General features: G+C 53.0%; 1 non-coding gene across 1 annotated transcript; it reads left to right on the forward strand.

Annotated features, from left to right (window-relative positions):
• The first annotated feature begins 2,375 nt into the window (after positions 1–2,375).
• LOC116537223 lies at positions 2,376–2,493 on the forward strand. The gene has a single exon (XR_004263027.1). It is a non-coding gene; the product is annotated as a small nucleolar RNA SNORA71 (small nucleolar RNA).
• Positions 2,494–9,087: the final 6,594 nt, after the last annotated feature.

Below are 9,087 nucleotides of genomic sequence, written 5' to 3' on the forward strand. Positions count from 1 at the left end.
ATGTTTGCCCTACTGGTTCCCTTCTAAGATGACAGCCATAAACTCCACAGTCTGAAGAAGGAGAACCTGTTTCTAGGAGATGACCAGAAGGCTGTGCTGCCCATCCATCTCCCAGAAGAGCCTGTGTTTTCCTTCATTTTAAGTCCAACCTTGCCGTGTATTCTGTTGCAGGTAGCACTGCCTTGCTGCCCAGCTCCGCTTCGGTGTGGCGCCATAGGCTGGTGCTGAAGGCAGGATGTCGGGAGAAGTAGCACCTAAGAAGCTAGTTATTGTGTCTTTTGCAGGAGGGAGAGTGCCAAGGAAATTGTTGGGAGACATTTCTCTCACCCATAGAACCAGGAAAAGGGGAATTTCTTTTTATCTGTGGAAACCAGGCTGAATGAAACCGTGTCTTCTTCTCTGCTTTGCCTGCTGGGAAGCACAGAGCCCCGTGCGTCGCCCGTTTCTAGGAGGTGCCGAGGACTGCAGCATCAACACCATGGTGTGCTGACCTCACCCTTGTCTTGCGACTGATGGGAACCTGCTGGTACCCAGGACTGCTCTTTGTGCTGTCCTTTGGGGTCTAGCTCTGTGTCTGACTTGGTTCTCCCCAGCCCCATCAAGCCAGCTGGAGAGCAGGACCTCCCTGGGTGCTGGCTGCTTCTCCTTCCAGCAGACCTGTGTCTTCCTGGCATCCTAACAGCCGCGGTTGACATTTCACGTTTCCATGGGAACAGAGTCTGACTGTAGCCAGACAACTAACTAGAGAGGCTGAGGAGGAGTGTGTGTGAGTATGTGTTGTGTCTGAGGCTGCTCTCAGAGCCCAGGGTTCCCGTGCACTTCCCTTCGTCCTGCGGCGGCTGCAGCAGCCTCCTCGTGGCAGTAACCATGCCCCGTTTGCAGCTCCTACATCTCCATTGCTGACATAATATTGCACCGGGGTCCATTCATCTGCATAATCATCTTAACCTGCTCCCACAAGAGAGTTTAAAAGGTCTGGGCTGTTGGAAAATGACCATAAAGACTGCACGCAGATACCTTTAGCAGCAACGCCAACATCTATCACAGGATAATTAGAGGCAGGGAGTGAGGGCTCTGGGCCCTGCGTTGGGGAACTGTTTGGGGCTGCATCTGCTCTGACTGTTGAGAAGAAAGGGAGGGAAAGACCCAGGAAGGCAGTCCAGGAAGGAGAAGAGCAGTTTCTGCAGCAGTAAGAGGATTTCTCTTTCCTGGAGGGCGTGCAGCCTCTCCAAGGGGAAGGAACCTTGCCTGAGACTGTTTGGGGGCTCCTGGGATCTCCGTTCACCAATTGGATGAGCCATAGTATTCTCATACTAGAAAAATAATGACCAGGACTCCTTCTTTCTTACTGTGTTCTAGGTCTCAAACTCTGGAGTGCTGTGTGGTCTCGAACGAGCTCCCTTTTCTCTCTGTGGCCCCATTATTTTTATTTGTAAAATGAGAGGATTGGACAAATCTGTCAGTTTTCAGACTCTGATTCGTGGAACCCTGGGGTTCCCAGGCAGGGTTGGGGAAAGGGAAGCGGGTAGGCAGGGGTGAGACCCACCTCCTTTACTCCAACCTCAGTGGCCTTCCTGTCCTCGGTCCCACACTCAGCTTTCTAAGGAAGGTTATACCGACGAACTGTTTCCTGCTTCCAGAAGCGCTGGACCCCCACTGGGCTCCAAGATCATGAAGAGCCTCCGGTGTTTGTATGGTAAAGGCACCAGGTTCGGAAAACCAGCTTTTGCTACGTCCTTTAACAAGTGTCTGTTTCATAACAGCTTTATTGTGCTGAATTCAGTCTCTCCAGAAAAATAGTCGCATCTGTGCAGAGAGGGAGTGTGACTTGAGGGAGTGTGAGGACGCCACAGAGTCAGAAGCAGAGGGGCAAGAACGGCTCTGGCAAAGCAGTGACGAGGGGCAAACTGCCCACAGCCCATCTCCCCAGGCCCATTGGGGCTCCAAGTCATTGGGAATGCCCCAGGCAGGGGGTGCTGTGTTGAACCAGTGGAGCTGATTTCTTCTAGGTCCCCAGTCCTCCTTGGCTGTCAGCTCTGAGTGGGGTGCCCAGCCCCCTGGCTCTGATCCACATGAAGCCTGGTCATCTCCTCCTGAAGTCCATCAAGTGCCTGGGCTGTCAGTGGAGGCTGCTGCGGCCTCTCACTTGCTGACCCCTTGAAAACTCCCAGCCACTTGCTGACCCCTTCTCCAGCCTCTTGAAAACTCCCGGCGATTTGTCTCTGATCCCGCTGCAGTCTCCCACCTTCCCCTGGAGTTGGGGCTCCTGTCTATTGTGACTGTAAGGCTCTCTGTCTCCACTGCCTCATTTGCCAGGCACTTCAAGCTCCAAGGCGTCCCTCGTTCCCCACCTTGAGTCTTTGAAACTTTTGTGCCCCTGTATTCTAAGGCGATCCTGGTCACGGACAGCACAGGGAGAGGAGCTGCTGAAAGCATTTCCCCTTGTTTGGAGGGGCCACTCCTGTCCTTTCCAAACTCTGGAGCTTTTCCATATCTCCTCCTTTTCATCACCTTTTAGATGCCTCCTGACACCTGGTGTCTGGCTTATGCAGTGCTCCCTGTGTGAGGCTCAGTGCTGCTGGCGGTGAGGCTTTAACCAAGGTATACATAAAAAATAAAAATTTAAAAAAAAAGGCCAGGCATGGTGGCTCATGCCTGTAATCCCAGCACTTTGGGAGGCTGAGGCGGGTGGATCACGAGATCAAGAGATCAAGACCATCCTGGTCAACATGGTGAAACCCCATCTCTAGGTGAAATCTCCTTTTGGCGTGGTGGCACGTGCCTGTAATCCCAGCTACTCGGGAGGCTGAGGCAGGAGAGTCACCTGGACCTGGGAGGTGGAGGTTGCTGTGAGCCAAGATTGTGTCACTGCACTCCAGCCTGGCATCAGAGCGAGACTATCTCAAAAAAAAAAAAAAAAGAAAAGCAACATTTTTGTGTCTGACCTTCTATCTGTGTCAGCCCAGGCCTGGGGAAGGGTGAGGTCAGGCCGGGTGAGTTTGCCCATCTGATCACCCCAGAACCCCAGAAACACCACTACCCTAGAGCTCCCTGCACACCCAAGCCATGCTGGCCAAATGTGTCTCTCTGGTCTCTGCTGGACTCCAGCCCAGCCTATTCTCCTTGGTAGCAGCTCCTGGCATGCTCTACAGAGTGTGTGACTATTTCAAACCAGGCCGAGGGCTCTGAAGGTGGCCATTTAAAGAAACGATGATGGTAGCTCTCTTCCTGGACGGCACTACTGCGGTCTCACAGAGCACTGGGCAGCCCCCTTCAGAGTCTGCATGTTGCCTGCGAGGAGTGCTGGTTTTCAGTTCCTTCTCAAAACTTTGCCTTGGGACAGCACCTGGTTGCAGGCTAAAGCTGTCTTGGGGGATCCTTTGCTCAAGTGCAGTTCCTGCCACTGAGCCACAGTGTAACCTCGTAAAGAGTCTGCCCAGGCTGGGGCTGCTGGGTCACCTATTTATTTTAATAGTGCAGTCCTTTTTGGGATGACTCTAAGCAGAGGCCCCAGTGAAAGACATTTGAAAACAAGCTTCCTGGAGGACCATAGGGTGGTGGGATTCTGGAGTCTTCTCTTATCATGCATGCATGCCTCCTCTGCCCCCATTCATGTTGGCCTAGTCTATGGCCCTCCCTTCCTACTTGAGGAGACCAGCCTTCCAGACTCCTGGAGGCCCAGCCATGGGATATGCCACAGGTGGCCCTAGACCTCAGGTGTCTCTGACTGTCAGTCACTTCTCATCACTGCTGTTGAGGCCACATGTCCCTCAGCAGGTATATTAGCTAGAGGACCCTCGTTGTGGCTGTGGAGTTCTGGCAGCTACATAGAGGCACAAATAAATTCTTGCAAGATACCCCGGGGTGCTAGAAGGAGTAACTTCCTAGGATGCAAGAGATCTGGGTGTGGTCTCAGATCTGCTAAGTGGCTGTGTGATGTCGGATGAACAGCTTGCCCTCTCTGGGCCTTGGCACCTGTCGTTGTACAGTGAGTGGTTTGACTCTGGGATGGGTCAAGGCCTCTTCAGGTAATGTCAGGATCTAGGTAATGTCAGGATCTTTCTGGAGGCATGAGGGAGAAGCTTGTGGTGTCAGATAAGAGCATGTGGAGCAGGACGGGATGACCCTGGTGTTCTCATGGAAGAGGGTCCATGACAGCTCCTTCTCCCCACGTGGCCTTATCTTGGGGCCTCAGAGTGAGTGCAGTGTGGGGCTTGCCTGCTGCCCCTCCTGGAAGCCCCTGCTGGGACAGTGAGCAGTTCTGTGCCCTCTGTCTTCATCCCATGGTTCTTCTTGGGGATCCACTAGTGACAGATGCCTTCTTGATGAGAAGTGGGCAAGAAACATCTCCCAAAGTGCAGGGAGCTGGCCGTCTGGCTGTGGCAAAGTCCAGCCTATTGTGTTGGCACCAACCTGGGCAGGTATAAAGTGGCAGAGAGGAGGAAGCTCAGCACCTGCCATCAGGGCATGTAGACCCGTGGGGCAGGCAGCAGTACCACTGCTGAGGTCATGAATCTTAGTCCTCTCACTCAGCTGGTAACACAAATCACTTGTCCCACAGCTGCCTCCACGATTCATTATGTGGGGCTGATGGAAACCCATCACCTCAGCTCCTCTAGGGTTGTCCTCCTGCCTCTCAGATTCCCCCTCTGGCATGGCTCATCCCCCGAGTCAGAGGGAGGGTCTCCTGGGCATCATCCCTCAGGCCCCTGGAGCCTCCACTCTCCCTGCCTGCAAAACTCCTTCAGGGTACACCCTGCTCTCTGATGCCTTCCAGCCCTGACTGTGGCACAAGGCTCCTTTCTGTGGCTGCTTCCAGCCTTGGCCCCCAGAGGTCTCAGGAGCCTTTGCTCTGGGCTCCTGCTCAGCAGGAATAGAGAAGGCAGGGCCCCTTTCTTGAGGAACAGCTTTCACTTCTCTCCTCTCTCCAGCTTGGGGAAATCCTTTTGGTCTGGGAGCAATACTTCCACATTCATGCTTTTTCCAAGATCCCCTGCTTCTTGCCAAGAGCCTGGCTCTCCTGCTTTCTTTCTCTGCAAAGCCTCTGCGTCTTCTAACAGATTTACGCCTGTGGTAGCAAAAGCCAGGACATCCCGCAGGTGCCTTCTGCTCTCCCTTGTGCAGCAGGTATCTTGTGAAACAAGGGTGCGCAGAGGGAAGGGACAGGGAAAGGAGAACAGAAAACTCAGGGAGGAGCAAGCCCCCTGATCTGGGATTTTAAAGTCGTATCTGGGCACACCGTTTTGGATACTACATTCCCATGTGGAAGCACATGTGAACACGAGTGCCTGCCACTAGGCTCGTGACCAAGGTCCCCGTGAAACAAGCAGAGCTCAGATACAGACTGGATTCTGCAGTGCCGCCCAGGCCCCAGGGTCGGGACAGGATAGGACAGGTCCTTGGCTGTGTAAGTGAGAGCCAACCATGATACGAAGCCACACTCGGGTCACACAGGATGTCTGCAGAAGCCTCAGTCCTGAGATGGTGTGCAGAGAGAGCGTGGCCAGGTCCTGCATGGCAGGAGGGTAGCAGAAACCCAGCCTGAGATTCAGAAGGGAGGAGCAGAGGTGGAGGCTGGGAGTGGCCCCGGATGGGGTGTGGTTTCGCAGGTGAGCCTCAGGAGTTCAAGCCCAGTCCTTAGGCCATAGGGAAACATGGATGGTTTTTGAACAGGGGCGTGAGTGGTGAGAGACAGGAAAGGCCCTGAGTGAGTTCAAAGAGAAAGAAGGAATGGACAGTCACTGAGCTAGGGGTTGTTTGGAAGGTTTCCTGAAGGACTCATTCATTCATTCACTCACTCACTCAACAAAGGCTTATCTAGCACCTTCCACATGCCAGACGCTGCTCACAGTGATGAATATGCTAGAGTGTCTTCCCTATGGCATGTACATTGTGGTTGGGGGAGATGGGTAAACCCTCACCAGCATAGTAGCATGTATTCAGGTGGCGATGCAGGCTCAGAAGACATCAGAGCAGGGCAAGGAGACTGAGAGTGACAGGGGCTGCTCTTCCAGCTAGGGTAGCCGGGGGAACCTTCTAGAGGAGGTGGCATTGGAGTGGAGACCTGAAGAGAACATGGGGGTTGAGTTGTCCTAAAGAACAGGTTGGCTTCGCACAGCTACGATGGACGGGGAATGTGAGTAAAGCCTTCAGGGAAGTGTTCGAGGGAGGTGCCACCTGCCAGTCTTGTTGCTGCAGAGACTCTGTGGGGGTGAGCTTTGGGTGGTTAGGTTGGAAGAGACGCAGTGCCATTTGGGATGAGAGTTCTAAGGCTGGGTTGAGGACTACAGTCTTGCTTAGTGAGCCTCAGAAGGTTACTGAGCAGGAAGGGGGCAACCGAATGAAAGTTGCTTGGGTATCTGCAGAAGACTCCCTTTCAAAATTACAGTGGGTTGGCCGGGGCAGGAGCCCAGGAGCAGACTGAGCATGCCCAGAGAGCCCCCTCCTTTGTAATTACTGCAAGTCCCAGCACAGGGCAGGGCCAGATCCCTTGGGGATCTTCTCCATATCAAAGGGGAGATTAGCTCCAAGCCCCTAACCATGCTGGATGTGCTGCCCACACTCACCAGCGCTGCCTCCTCCGAGACTGTCAGCTTTATATCTGCTTCTTTTTATCAATACGGGCAAATAATTCTCTAGACATTTATCATTTTAAACTGTCACAGTCCAGTGCCTTTCCCGAGGACCACAATCAATACTGATCTCGGTTTGAATGCTTTTCTGACAAGGTTCCTATTTGTAGATTCACAAGTAGAACTAATGTGTGTTAAAGCTATTCAGTTTGGCATTTTGCAGCTCCATTGACACATTAAATATAGGCGTTCACCACAACGATTAACCTTACAACTATTAAGTAATAAAAATCCCGCATACATATTTATTAGCTGAACATCCTACTCCGGCGTGATGCCTTCCCCAACAAGGCCTTCCCATGATGGGAAACCAGAGAAGGTGGAGGTGGCTGCTGGAGAGATGAGCTCATTCTTTGCAGAGAATATCAGGAGGGATGTGGGGATGCCCAGGCCGCGGTCTTGGTGGGAGGCGGGGAAGCTGCTCTGCGGATGGAGGCCCAGGTGGAGCTGAAGTTGACGGGGTGCTGAGGTGGTTCGGAGCAGAGCTGAGATGTTCCAGGATGGTGGACCCAGCTACTTTCTGGGATGAGATCCAGACTTCCTCATTCCTGGTGCTTCTGAATAGGTATCCTTTGTCTCCTTGGGCCTTAGTTTCCTCATCTGCGTAATGGGGTCAGGCTAGAGTTGGTGCCTCCTGGCCTTTTTATAAGGTCATGCATGGCATGTGTATAACAGGATAAAATCTGTACAGCCTACAGCATCAACAGGCAAGGCCACTCACTGCCAGGAGTGACCAGCTTAGGAGACCCTGGGTGCCCCGAAGCCTCCTCTGGTGATCAGGATGGTTGAGGCAATTGACAGGAATGAGTGAGTGGGGCACACCAGCGGGGATTATCAAGTAGATGAGCTCAGATGTCCCTTTTGCAGTGGATGCTTGGTGATGCTGTCTCCCTGCTTATTGATGTGGAGACCTGCTTCCTGGATCTGTTTTTCCTGGGCCAGCATCAAGAGGGACCCTGAGTACCTGTCTATCTCCTGGCACAGGAGAGCATGGGCCCCAGTATCGTGGATATGAGATGAGGCAGCGGCAGGGCAGACATCTGCTCGTGTCTACTGCCATTCTGACCAGTTGGTGCCAAGGCCCTTCCTGTAACTACTAATATGAGCTGGGGGACTTCATCATGGGACAGGCAAGGGCCTGTCTTGGTGGAATCAGCGCTCCCAAATCCAGATACCCTTCCCAGCCCTGAGGGCATCTATCCAGCTTTACCATTCATTCACATTCGTGACCTCTGGCTCAGTCCCAGGCCCAGGCCCAGCTGGGGTTGGGGAGTAGGTAACTGACAGCAGGACACACTGTGTAGTGTCAGAACGGAGGATTTGCCGCATAACTGTAGCACATGGCAGTCAATGACTGGCGAGGGAAGAGGGCAGAGATCAGAGAGGGCTGCCTGGAGAAAGAAGCCTCTGCTTTTAGACTCACTGGACATGCCAGGATTCGTCAGGCAAAGAGCGGAGAAGAGTGCTGTCGGCAGGAGCATGGCACGTGAGAAGGGATGCTGCGTGGCCGTGTGAGGGGTGCCCTGAAGACCTCACTGTGGGAGTGCAGACCCTTCAGAACTCCAGCTGCTACACTCTGATGTCACCGCGCATTTATGCTCCCAGCCAGGGACTGAGTATGGCAGGCATGTCCCAGGGGACAAGGGCCATGCCCTGACCCTGAGCTTTAGCCTTGCCAAACCTTCTTGAGACTGCATGGCATCTTTCCTTCACTCATGGTCAGACCTGCTCTTGGACCTGGCGGCAGCTCTCCCAGCCTTTCCTCACCCCCTCCGCATTTTCTCACACATGGACATTTCCCTAATAAAGTCTTCACACGTTGTATCCCATCTGGGTGTCTGCTTCTTGCAGGACCCAGACTAACACAAGCAGGAAGTGCTTCAGGAACTGAAGGGGGTTCATTCTGGCCTCTGGGTAAAGTGTGAGGGTGAAATTGTGATTTCCATTTTACAACCAGGGAACAGAGTCTCTACAAAGTTCTAGATGCAAAATACTTTTTAAACTGCAACATGACTTGAGAAGATAGGCCCCACTGATGGCTGTGGAAGGGGTCAGATGCTACAGCATCACTTCCTGGAAACCTGAGTGTACATTTGCCGTCTCATAAAATCCCCCCAGTGGGGAAAGGGAAGTGCAGTGTCTCCAAGAACGCTGGCGGAGAGGGGCTCAGATATGTCACCAGCTTTGGCACATAAACTTTGGGTCTGGGATAGGAACCCAGGTCTGTCTGACTGCAAAGTGTGTCCCAATCTTCTGAGGTGTCTAGACACTGTTCATGTGCCAAGGGACAACCAAAATCTGTCACCTCGGTTCCAGCTGGCTGGAGGATACCTCTACCCACACTCCAGTTGAAACCACAGGAAATGCTTCCAGGCTGGCCGGCCTGGGATGCGAAGTTGTATAGAGAAAAGGCAACTCTCCATTTTTAAATTTATTTATTTTTACTTATTTATTT

Source organism: Sapajus apella, unplaced genomic scaffold (assembly GCF_009761245.1).
Source record: "Sapajus apella isolate SASKATOON/1434 unplaced genomic scaffold, GSC_monkey_1.0 scaffold107, whole genome shotgun sequence".
NCBI lineage: Eukaryota > Metazoa > Chordata > Mammalia > Primates > Cebidae > Sapajus > Sapajus apella.